A 12,659-nucleotide genomic window follows, 5' to 3' on the forward strand; every position below is an offset into this window, starting at 1 on the left:
GTATTCCCGCCGTCTCCCGAATTCGCACACAAAAGAGGGGCTCGCACTCAATCAACAGAAAGAGTAAAAATATCCCCCAGTCTTCCCCTCCTTCAATCTCTCGGTTTCTGCTTATCTCGCCTTATCTCTCAAGCTCTCATTTGCGTACAGGAAGTGAATGGATTGAATCTGGCCATTGGTTGATGATCATAAATAGCTTTACGCCGTCTAAATCCCCCTCAGGCGTGCTGGGAAGGAGGAGACCGGGGGAAGGAAGATGATAAAAGCAGGATGCGGGGAGGAGAGAAGAAAGGAAACAGAAGAATAAAGAGGGAAGTCTGAGGTGAAGTGGGTTGGGGAGGGATTTGAAAAGAAGCAAAACCCACATATCATGACAGTAAAGACATGCATTTCGAAGCCACAAACGCTACAGATATCCAGAGACAGATGGATTATTGTGCTTCGGAATAGACGCCACAGTGCCTTCTCAGCGAAATAAAAGAAAAACAACACCAGCGATACGAAAAACCAAATTCGTCCCAACATGACATGCGAGTACATCACAGATACTTGCGAATCAGCATAAACACAACCCAGCGCTCCTACAGACGCGCACTGGATGTTGATTAAACCCGATCTGTCCTCCTTCCGTCACTGAGATCCTTCCTGTTTACATCCCACCAGATCTCCCATTGATCTCTCATCTTATCGTCTGCTAAAACGCTCTTCCTCTTTCTCTGTTTCCAGCTCTGTCCGTATTGAACAGTAGGATGTGTGTCATGCGGAATGAAGGTGTCAGTTTTGTATCGTACAGACAATTGCAGAGCAGCGCCGCATGACTTCCCATTAACTCCGCTAACAGGAAACACTAGAGGGGTGCAGAGGTTCGTTGTGGCCTCTCCTCCACCTTCTCTCTCGGCTTTCACTTATTCCAGCTGAAAGACATAGACGTCAATGAGAGAGGACACAAATAGCCTCTCCACCTCTGCCCACCTCTGGCCCCAGTAGCTCAGGCTGTCAGGAACTGCAGGGTGGAGGGAGAACGATGGAGGGAAAAAGTATGGCCTGCAGGACAATTAACCCCCGAGGGAGAACAGTGGGCGTCCTGCACTTCCAGCCTATTAGCATACAAAAGTGCTCAACCTGAGTAAAACACAGCTATAGCTATGGACCAAGAGGATTTACAAGCACACACAGAGAGACATATACACAGTAGCCCAGCTTATTGATTTACATTTACTATCTATCTGTTATTCGTTTGTTCGTTTATTCATAGTTCTGTCATTCTATAGTTCTGTCTACCATTTTATCTATCACTCTGTTATTCTATCATTCTATATATTGTTCTATCCTATTGTTTTATCGTTCTGTTTTTCTGTCATTCTATCTATTGTTCTATCTTTCCATGTATCATTCTATGATTCTGACATTCTATTATTCTATCATTCTATCTATCTGACTTTCTGTCATTTCATTGTTCTATCTATCATTCTATCTATCTATCTATCTATCTATCTATCTATCTATCTATCTATCTATCTATCTATCTATCTATCTATCTATCTATCATCTTTAGTTCGTTCTGTCGTTCTCTCAAACTGTAGTTCTATATCTACCGTTCTATCATTCTGTTTTTCTATCGTACTATATATCATTCTATCATTCTATTGTTCTGTTGTTCTATATATCATTCTATTTTTCTATCATTCTATCTATTGTACTATCTAGCATTCGTTAATTTTCTCATTCTCTCGCTCTATCATTCGGTCTATTGTTCTATCCTTCTGTCTATCTATCGTTCTATGTATTGTTCTATCTGGCATTCTGCCATTCTATTTTTCTATCGTTCTATCTATCTGTTGTTCATCCATCTATCATCTATCTAATTATCTATCATCTGTCATTCTATTTATCTATCTTTCTATCGTTCTATCTACCATCCTATCATTCTATTGTTCTATGTATGTATTGTTCCATCATTCTATCTGTCATTCTATTGTTCTTTGCATCGTCCTATCTAGCATTCTGTCATTCTTTTTTTCTGTCGTTCTATCTATCTGTTGTTCATCTATCTATCATCTATCTAATTATCTATCATCTGTCGTTCTATTGTTCTATCTTTCTATCGTTCTCTCTATCATTCTATGTATGTATGTTCCATCATTCTATCTATCGCTATTGTTCTTTCTATTGTTCTATCATTCTACCTTTCTATCTATCATCCAATCTGTCATTCTGTCTATCATTCTATTCCATCCATCTATCATTTTGTCATTCTATCGCTCTGTTATTCTATCATTCCATCGTTCTATTGTTCTATGTATGTATGTTCCATCATTCTATCTATCGTTCTATTGTTCTTTCTATGGTTCTATCATTCTATCTATCTGTCTATCATTCTATGTCGTTCTGTCTATCATTCTGTCCCATCCATCTATCGTTCTATCTGTCGTTCTATCGCTCTGTTATTTTATCATTCTATTGTTCATTCTATTGTTCGTTGTATCATCGTTTTGTCATTCTATCGCTCTGTTATTCTATCATTCCATCATTCTATTGTTTTATGTATGTATTGTTCTATCATTCTATTTATCGTTCTACTGTTCTTTCTATCATTCTACCATTCTATCTATCATTCTATTCCATCCATCTATCGTTCTATCTGTCGTTCTATCGCTCTGTTATTTTATCATTCTATTGTTCATTCTATTGTTCGTTGTATCATTCTATCATCCGTTCTGTTGTTCGTTCTATCATTCGTTCTATCCTTCGTTCTATCATTCTATCATTATATATATTGTTCTGTCATTCTATCTATCATTCTGACTATCATTCTATTTCATCCATCCCTCCCATTAAAAATTTTTTAAAAATATTGGCATGTTGTCATTGTACATTTGTATGATGTTTCTCTTCACGGCCATCAGTTGCGTTCAGTCATGTTTTGCAAGTCATGTTGTGATGAACGTGGTGGCGTAGGATTTGTGCGTATTTAAATATGTAAAGAAATATTATACCCCTCCACGATAACAAGAACTAATGCAAGCGTGTCCCTGTAAGATATTGTACACAAAATACAGAATTTTCCTTCCAGGCTCCCAGCCAGCTCTCCAAACATGCTACAGTACTCTGCTGAAATGATTATGCGCTTCAGCAGTCATTGCTGAAATCATAAAAGTAGAACATAACCGTAATCGTTATTGCATAATGTTAAAGCCAATCCTGTCGCATAGCTATTTCCTGCGCTGATCGCCGGTGTCTTTAACAGAAACGCAGCAGGCATGTCTCTCGTCTAAAGGCCCCTGCGGGACCGTGTGCACACAATGTGGTTACCGTCGCATTGTCTGCTAATTGCTGTTGTTCTGTTGAACGCCGCAATCGTGTGAGGTGGGGAATCAACCTATGGATGTACGTGCGCACACACACACGTGAAAGCAGCTGGGTAATGAGGTTGTCGCCATTGTCGTTAATGAAGCTGATTGAATTGGGAACACATGCAGCATTAATGACAGGTCAGAGAGGGTATCCCAGCGTCCTATGCTCCGGAGGGCATGGAAACACGTGAGTGTCGCCAGTTTCTGTCTCTCCCTCACATACGGCCTAAACACACACACTCACTCAACAGTTTGTGCTTAAACCACATCATTAGAGTAACTGACAGAGCAAGGTCAGAGAGAGATGGACTACATTCAGAGAGAGGTTTATAGAGAGACGATGAAAGAGAGAGAGAGGGAGAGATGTGGCGAGCAAACAGAAAAAAAGAGATGGTTTTTCTCTAGTATATGGGTGTTTCTTCCATTATAGGCACTTTTGTCACTGTATAGACTTTTAAAACACTCTTTTAAGAAAACTTTCACACCTGAATTATTGAGTTTAATTTGTGTGCTAAGAATGACTTATAGTGTATGTGCAGTTGAAGTCAAAAGTTTACATACACCTTGCAGAATCTGCAAAATGTTAATTATTTTAGCAAAATAAGACCAAAAAGTAATCATACAAAATGCATTCATTACCTGAATAAGATATTTCACATAAAAGATGTTTACATATAGTCCACAAGAGAAAAAAATAGTTGAATTTATAAAAATTGCCCTGTTCAAGTTTACACACACCTGATTCTTAATACTGTGTTCTTACCTGAATGATCCACAGCCTTTTTTTTTTTTTTTTGTTTAGTGATAGATGTTTATGAGTCCCGTGTTTGTCCTGAACAGTTAAACTGCCCGCTGTTCTTCAGAAAAATCCTTCAGGTCCCACAAATTCTTTGTTTTTTTTAGCATTCTTGTAGAAAACTTTTGAACAGAATGATGATGTGTACATTTTTCTTATTTTGCCTAAATATCATATATTTTTTTAATTTAGTACTGCCCTTCAGAAGCTACAGAAGATACTTACATGTTTTCCAGAAGACAAAACAAGTTTTGTCAATTTACCCTGATCTTGAATGGCTCTTAATGCATTGTGTTTCCTTCTGGAGCATCAGTGAACCTTCTGTAATAGTTACATATAAGTCCCTCAGTTGTCCTCATTGTGAAAAGATGGATCTCAAAATCATACAGTCATTGTTGGAAAGGGTGAAATATTTTATTCAGGTCAGTACTAAATAAAAAATAACATGTATTTTGTATGATCCTTCTTTCTTTTTTGTACAGATTCTGACTTCAAGAATAATGTCATTTTTTATGTCATTTACACATTACATTTGTGTTCATTAGCATTCTATAGTGAAAATAATAGTTATGTACATTATATTTTGCTTTATTAAGGAAATAATTGTGACACAATTATGATGTTACTGTCGTTTTTCAATGCTCAAATTTCAATCATTTTTTCATCGTTTTTCATAATTTTTTAAAGATTAAAAAGTGCAAATATTATTATGATGGCTTTTTAGAGTTTAAGATTGAAAGTCTGGATCTTGGACAAGTTTTAAACAAAGCTATATATCTATATTACTAGATAATATCTACCTATCATCTATCTATCTGTATATCTATCTATTTAAAAAGAATCATTTCATAGCTATAATCTTATAGCTTTCCAAGATTGTTTAATATGATTTTCATATAACAAAAAAAGTTACTTTTAATTAAAAATCAACCCGTAGGACATTAAAGTAACACCCAAGAATAAAAAACAAAAGGTGAGATGTAGATAATTGTAGACACAAAGTGTGATAAAGTAAGAGAACAGATGATCCTGAAGGGCATCTTAACACTCCTTCTTTCAGTTTTTCTCTTGGGTTGATAATTAAGTGGATTAAACTTTAATTGAGCTGTTTTTCCCAACTCAGAGATGGCCTTGATCAAGGAGCTCTTGCTCTGTGGGCCGAGCGCCAATGGGAGGGGGGATCCCAGTGACGGGAAGGGATGGGAAGGGAACAGGAAGTGGGATGCGCCTGCAGCTGATCAAACTCCATTTGATTATTAAGACTTTCATCTCTGCTCATTCACTAAATGAAACATCACACGGCTTGTTGATGTCCGAGAACAGACACACACACTCAATCATTCAACACACACACGAGCTGTCAGCCTCCCACTCGATCACACACTCCCACTTCTAACATCATCAGTCATACTTACAGCACACATGCAGTCCGACTGAATCAGCGTTCACACTTTCTTCTACGAAAAAAAAAACACCATAATACATGCATGCCAGCTGCAGGCGCTGCCACAAAGGCATAAACAAAGAGCAAACAGCATTAAACCTTCAGCTCGACACTTTCATCAGCACAAGACTGCAGACTTGAGAGCCTCTCTGAAGTCTTGAGACTCTTTATGAAAGTCTGAGGGGTGAGCTCGCTAAAGCGCAGTGCCATTTTTGCGTGCTGCATTTTGGTGCAAAATGTCTTATTCGTTTTACATACGCAAGACAGCTTAACCAGGTGAAATCCAGCTGCTGTGCCATGCTATTTAAATTAAGTCATTGTCATTCTTTTCAGTGCAAACACACCTCTTTTCTATGTAAATTAGGCTTATTATAGATTGTGCCTAATTCACAAAACTCTTTGCCTGGTGCTATTAACATTGTGCTATTATCACCTGCAGAAAGCAGACTGTAAATGGAAGTTCATTTAATTGCGGTGTTTGTTTCAAGGTTGTGTGCTATTCAGAATTTAATTTGGTGCCTTTGAAATTCTAATTTCAATGTAAGGAATTAAGATTAAAATAAATTAAAGTTTAAACAAACGTGTGAACCTATTATTTTTAACTAGAAAATCTTAATTGTCATATATAAGAAATAGACAAAACAACAAAGCACTTTTTATGTATTTTTATTTTTTATTTAGCCATTTCACCAGGATAGTCCTACTGAGATGTAAAACCTCTTCTTCCAGGGAGTCCTGGCCAAAATGGCAGCACAAAAAGTTTCGTATTAAAACATTTTACTACATTTTAAATATGGAAGCCCACTTCCACCACTGATTAAAAAATTTAAAAAGGTACTTGCAACATTTTATCTCACAATTCTGACTTTTTTCTCGCAAATGCAAATTCATATTTTACAATAATTACTTTTTTCTCACAATTCCGAGTTTATATCTCACAATTTTTACTTTTTTTCTCGCAAATGTAAGTTTATATCTTGCAATTCTGACCTTTTATAGCAATTCCAAGTTTATATCTCGCGTTTCTGACTTTTTTCTCGCAAATACGAGTTTATACTGTATCTCGCAATCTGACTACTTTCTTGCAAATGCTAATTTATATCTGATAATGTCTTTTTTCTCGCAATTCCGAGTTTATATCTCACAATTTTTACTTTTTTCTTGCAAATGCGAGTTCATATCTTGCAATTCTGTCTTTTTTCTTGCAAATGCCAGTTTATATTTCGCAATTCTGACTTTTTTCTCGCAATTTCCAGTTTATATCTCATAATTCTGACTTTATAACTCCCAATTGTGAGTTTATTTCACAATTCTGTGAAACAAAGTCAGAATTGCGGGATGTAAGTTTACAATTGTGAAAAAAAAGTCAGAAATGTGAAAATAAAGTAGCAATTACCTTATTATTTTTTATTCAGTGGCGGAAATGGGCTTCCATTGAAAAAACAAACTCTGTGTGCATACTCTAGAAATAATTTTTCAAATATGTAACATAGGCAAGGATTATTGGAGTATATTTCACAAGAGAATACTATTTCAGTCTTTCTACTTAAAAATGTAATGTTTACTTATTTGATATTTGCTACATATACACTATTTATTTTATTTGTTTGTTTATTTTTCAACACATTCAGAAAAGTGTTTCTCAGGCCACCATTTCAGTTTGTCTTGACAAACTATCTTTACTTGAGTAGGTAATGCTTACTGACACATCCTGCTGGTTCACCTTGTATTTTCACTACATTGTCGCCTGTCGTTTTGGAAAATAATAAAACGGAAAATGTATAGAGTAAACAGCTCTCAGTGCTGTTGAGATGCACTAGTCTGCGGTGCTTCACGCCAGACTGAATGCGTCAAGCGTAAACAAGACTTAAGTGGCAGGACAGAGACCTTGAGAGGGTTGGTGGCTCCTCTAACCACCTACTGCCCCGCTTCTGCGGCTATAAAAGATCCCCGCCTGTTACTCTGGGGGATGAAAGCACGCTGCCCTGTTTTGACTAGTGCCATCTGATCTTATACTGAAATAAATAGATCATATGCTGAAGGCAGATTTCTGCATTTACTCAGCTCGTTCTGTTTACGCTGTGTACTTTTAGAGACAGTCTGGGAGCTTTTTTTGAGGATTTGTTGATGGTGTTGAGCAGCTGATGTTGAGTGGTCAGTTTCTGAAATCGCTGGTGTAGAGATTATGACAGGATGTTGGGAAATTACCGGCCACTGACATGCAAAGGCCTTTGTTTGACTTTCATTAAAGGAGAGATAATGGGGAAACGAGGGATGGAAGGAAGGAGGAAAGCTCTTGAGTGTGACACTGGAAAGATGTGTTTATGTTGAGGGGTGGAGTTGTTTCCTCTTGTGCAACCGTACATTCACAGTCCACCTTCATCTCACAGCTGTGCTGTTCCCTTGGCATCCTTTGTCTCTTGGGGGTCAGGAGGTCAGAGTTCAAAGGGCCTTATTTTAGTTTAGACAACGAACATTGGCTGTTAGTTCTGGAGAAGAGCTTATTATTGACCGGAAGACAAGAGCAGATTGGTAAGAGATGGGAAACGCTTTATACCCACAAAGCTGGTCATCACTCAGCCTTTGGCTTTTTTGCGGATGGGCATGAAAAATGGCGGAAGAAGGGTAGTTTGTTTTCTTTAGGGAGCAGCTCATTTGAAAACATGAGCATACATACATACTTTGAGCATACATCCATCTTCACATAGTTCGCTTCCTTTGGATGAAGGACAATATTTATTACTTTTTAATTGAATTATGGATTTGTTTTACAGTAGTTGGTATTTGTGTTAACCTGTATATTGAAATGTTTTGCTGTATAATATTTTATTTTTATATGATCTAATGTGTTATTTTCAGCATGTAGAAAATATAGCTTTATATATGGGAAATCATATAGCTTTTTACAATTTTTTAAATGGTCTGCCAACAGCAGTGTGCCTTGGCATGTGACAAGTGAGATTTACTCTGTTTTAGCATTACTCTCTTGGTGGTTGAAATGGTAGTTTTCCGGAGATTTAGCACAAGGTCTTTGAGAGCTGCTCTGCTCTGTTGCTGTTGGAGCTCTATCCATAATCCCTCTGCAGGTCAAACATGATCATATGAAGCCTCTTAGTGTAACAGTCAGATATCTGTTAGTGAGCAGAAACACATGGCAGTTGTGTGTGTGTGTGTGTGTGTGTGTGTGTAGGTATGTTATATATAAGAACAATATTTATTAATTTAAAAATAGGGCTGGGCGATAAAACGATAACGATATATATCGCGATAGACAAGAGATCGATATCAATAAAAAATGTGTTCGATAAAACGTTCGATATTTTGTATTCTTCATCGGCCCGCCCAGCCCCCCTTTAACGTTCAGTTCATAGCGCCAGATCACAATAGAAGTTAAGGTTATCTTTCCTACAGAACGGGTCCATGTTGTTGTATTAAACAAACTAAATAGCCTTATGTTATTTATCTTATTTACACGACGGCATTTGATTTCTGTCTCTACATGATCGCGCGTTTACAATGTCTCCTCACAGACGGGATCGCGGACTCCATTCATAAAAACGGACTTTACTATAGGGCGGAATGCCGCGGAATTCGTCGATTTTTGGACCAATAAATCAAAAGTTGGTCTGTTAATTAATTCAGATCGCGATATGGACTAGTGTCTGTGAAAACTGAAATGCAAAAAGACCGTTTCAATAAGAATCCTGCATGTTCCGTTTGCCTCTATATGTATGAATGGAGGAGACGCGTTTTATTTTCACTACACGCATAATGCACACGTGACGCTCCCGCTAATTTTTGGCCTTTGCATCTCACATGAACAGACAAACTCCAATAAATACATCTCCAAAGCTGCTGTGAGTGTCACTTTTTGTCAATTTTACCGTTTCATTAGTGAAACTAGCATCATTCATACTGTATTACACACTGAAACTTCACGGCAACCTGTCAAAATAAAAGTACGCTTTAACATGTAACAGAACAATATTAGTCTTGTATTACTGTACAGTATAATGTAGGTGTTCACATTTAAATAATTTACATAAAACAATATGTATGATAAAAAATAAAATAAAGAGTCACCACTTAATTGTTGAAAAAATACTATTATTATTATTAAACCTTGTTTAACTGAATATCATTTTTCTTCTATGTATTAATTTTAACAGTAAAGCTCCGCTTATTTTTATTTTTAAAAATAAATCTGTGATTTTGCTTTCATTTGATTATCAGAAAAATTAAAACAAGAATTTCTGAAAAAAAAAAAAAGATTGTAAGGCCCTATTGTTCAAAATGTTGAAAGTTTTGGACTTATTTTTTCACTTAAATAAATATTTTTGTTATTACACAAAGTATAGGCTAAAGTACCGGGAAAGAAGTAATGTTGGCTACTGGCAACCAGCAATCTGTGCAGAAAAAAATATAATCAGCCAAGTACTTTGCAACAACCTCTGACCTGTGGTCAAGCCGTACTTCTGGGCCATACATTAGCTTGACCATTCACTTCATCAACAATGAATGGGGTTTGAATTGAGGATTAAGAGATAATTAAGTGTATATTGTGACTTTAGACTTATGTTTACATTTTAATTATTTGAGTTTTCCATGGTTGTTGACATTTCTGTCTTAATAACTGAGGGGATTATGATCAGAGGCAGGTTAAGTTTAAAATAAAAATGCTTGAGTGTAATATATTTTTCTCCTGGTCCTTATTTTAAATGGGTCATAAAAATATCAATAATTATCGATATCGACCGATATGAAACACTGATATCGTGATATAGTTTTCAGCCATATCGCCCAGCCCTATTTAAAAATTAAATTCATGCTCCAATCCAATTTTCTTGGTTAAATAAACATTACTTATTACTATCTGAAATTTACATTAACAATGTAATCAATATTTGAATTGAAGTATGAATCTCATCAAGTTAGTGTTTTTAAGCAGTTTACATTTATTGAAAAAAAATAAGTTAAGGTAGTACCAGTTTAAACAATATAATTTATTTGTGAATTTACGTTCTGCTATTCCTTTAGTTAACTTTTAACTATTTTTTAATTTTTCGGATTATCAGTCATCACTAAAAACTCTCACAGATCATGTTTTAAGTCTTATTTTAAGTCTTATTTTATCTTGTTTTCCTACTTTTTTAAGTTAGTCTTCCTATTAACACTATTATATTAATCATTCAGACTGATTTGCGAATGCAAAACACGCATGAACACGAGGCGAGACATATCGTATGAACCAATCACAGCTGAACATAAGCAGTCATATCCAATCATATTCCGATGGAGGCATTGCTTCTTCTCACATGACTTTCCCCCATTTATTCTCAATTACCCCCAAAAACTCACAATATGCTTTAATAGGTCTGTTAAAATTCAATGGGCTCAGGGGTGGGAGAAAAACTGTTTGACGGTGGGGTATGATACTTTTGGGACTTCAGACTTAAAATGCTCTGAAATGTTCACAATTTTGTTTCTCAAGTAAATCTGTCCTGTTTTAAGCATTTGTAGATGTTTTACAGCAATAAGAGACAAAAGATGCAGTATTTGCATTCGTTTTCGCACTAAAATCAGAAAAGCAGTTTGACAGTGGGGTGTGAAAACGTTTGGACTGAGGGGAATTCACTAAGAAGTTGTGCGATAGTGTTTTAATTCCTCATCAGTATTTTTGTAAACATTCTTGAAAAAATCTAAGCATCAATAAAAATGCATTTACGTGAAAAGCAAAATTGCCTAATATTATAAAACTTGTTTTCCAAAAATATAATTTGAATTATGTGTACTTTTCTTTTCTCACTGGAAAAAAATATTTTTTACATTTATTCTTTACATTTTTTTTAGCAAACATTTAGTGAGGTTTATATGTAAAACAGGAGAAAAACTACTTGACAGTGGGGTGTGAAAACTTTTGCACTTCAGACTTAAAATGCTCTGAAATGTTCACAATGTTGTTTCTCAAGTAAATCCATCCTGTTTTAAGCATTTGTAGATGTTGTACAGCAATAAGTGACAAAAATGCTGTCTAAAAGCCGGGATTTGCATTTGTTTTAGCACTAAAATCAAGTTAATGATGCAAACACATTCTGAAAATTAACATTGATCGCAATTTGTACGCCAGTTGAAGGCCAGTTCTGAAAAAAAGGTTGTTAGCAGACTACCGTGATCTGGCATACTATGCTGAGACTGTAAAACATTACTTCTATACAGTATAATCAATGAACCAATCACGGCCGATCATAACCAGTCATATCCAATCATTGGCGATAGAGATATTGCCTCCTCTCAAGTGACTTTCCCCCTTTAATTCTTAATTAACCCCCAACAAACTCACTGCACGCTTTAGGATGTCTGTTAAAACTCAGTGGGCTCAGGAGAGGCTGTTGGACAATGTTTCTTTAAAAATATTTGTGATTTATACGCTTGATAATGTCTATCATCTATCTTTATTTTATACTTCTATTTATATATTTACAGAGAGAACAACAGAGTTTATATTTAGTTTGGAAGTGCCGTCAAAGAAAAAGTGCGGAGGACACAATCACCTGTTTTTAAAAGTCGAGTAGACACCACCTGTCACAACAGTCTGACGCATACCAGTCCCTCCCCACAGCATAGATATAAGCAGCGGCGCATCGATCCAATAAAAAACTGCCGTGCAAGTGGAGATGTGAGTCATCGAATTGCTATATTGCAACCCCTCTATTACGGACAACTCATTTGGAGCGAATCGCCACATCTCTGACTTCTCTTATCTGTCCTCTCTCTCTCTCTCTGGCTCTCTTTTTCATGCTAATGAAAAAAGAGAAACAGAAATCAATGGTCGTGAGATTGCTCCCGCACAGGTCCGCATCTCAATCCAACGATGGTAAAAGGCCGCCCCTCTGCACTTGCTTATCACTGCGAACGTTTAAATTCACACAACCTTTTCAGACTGAATGATAAAACACAGTGCAGGCAGAAAGAGGGCTTTACATTGTTAACTCCGCCGCTAAACAGTATTTGACATTTGACGCACATTTAAAAGTCAATGGGTTTGCTCTCAAATCAGCAAATATTA

At 36.3% G+C, this 12,659-nt stretch overlaps 1 protein-coding gene across 1 annotated transcript in view; it reads left to right on the top strand.

The window, feature by feature from the left end:
* sema4c (sema domain, immunoglobulin domain (Ig), transmembrane domain (TM) and short cytoplasmic domain, (semaphorin) 4C) overlaps positions 1-12,659 on the top strand; it is an 80,418-nt gene that overhangs the window by 31,090 nt on the left and 36,669 nt on the right. The window lies entirely within an intron of this gene.

This window comes from Garra rufa, chromosome 5 (genome assembly GCF_049309525.1).
Source record: "Garra rufa chromosome 5, GarRuf1.0, whole genome shotgun sequence".
Classification (NCBI taxonomy): Eukaryota; Metazoa; Chordata; class Actinopteri; order Cypriniformes; family Cyprinidae; genus Garra; species Garra rufa.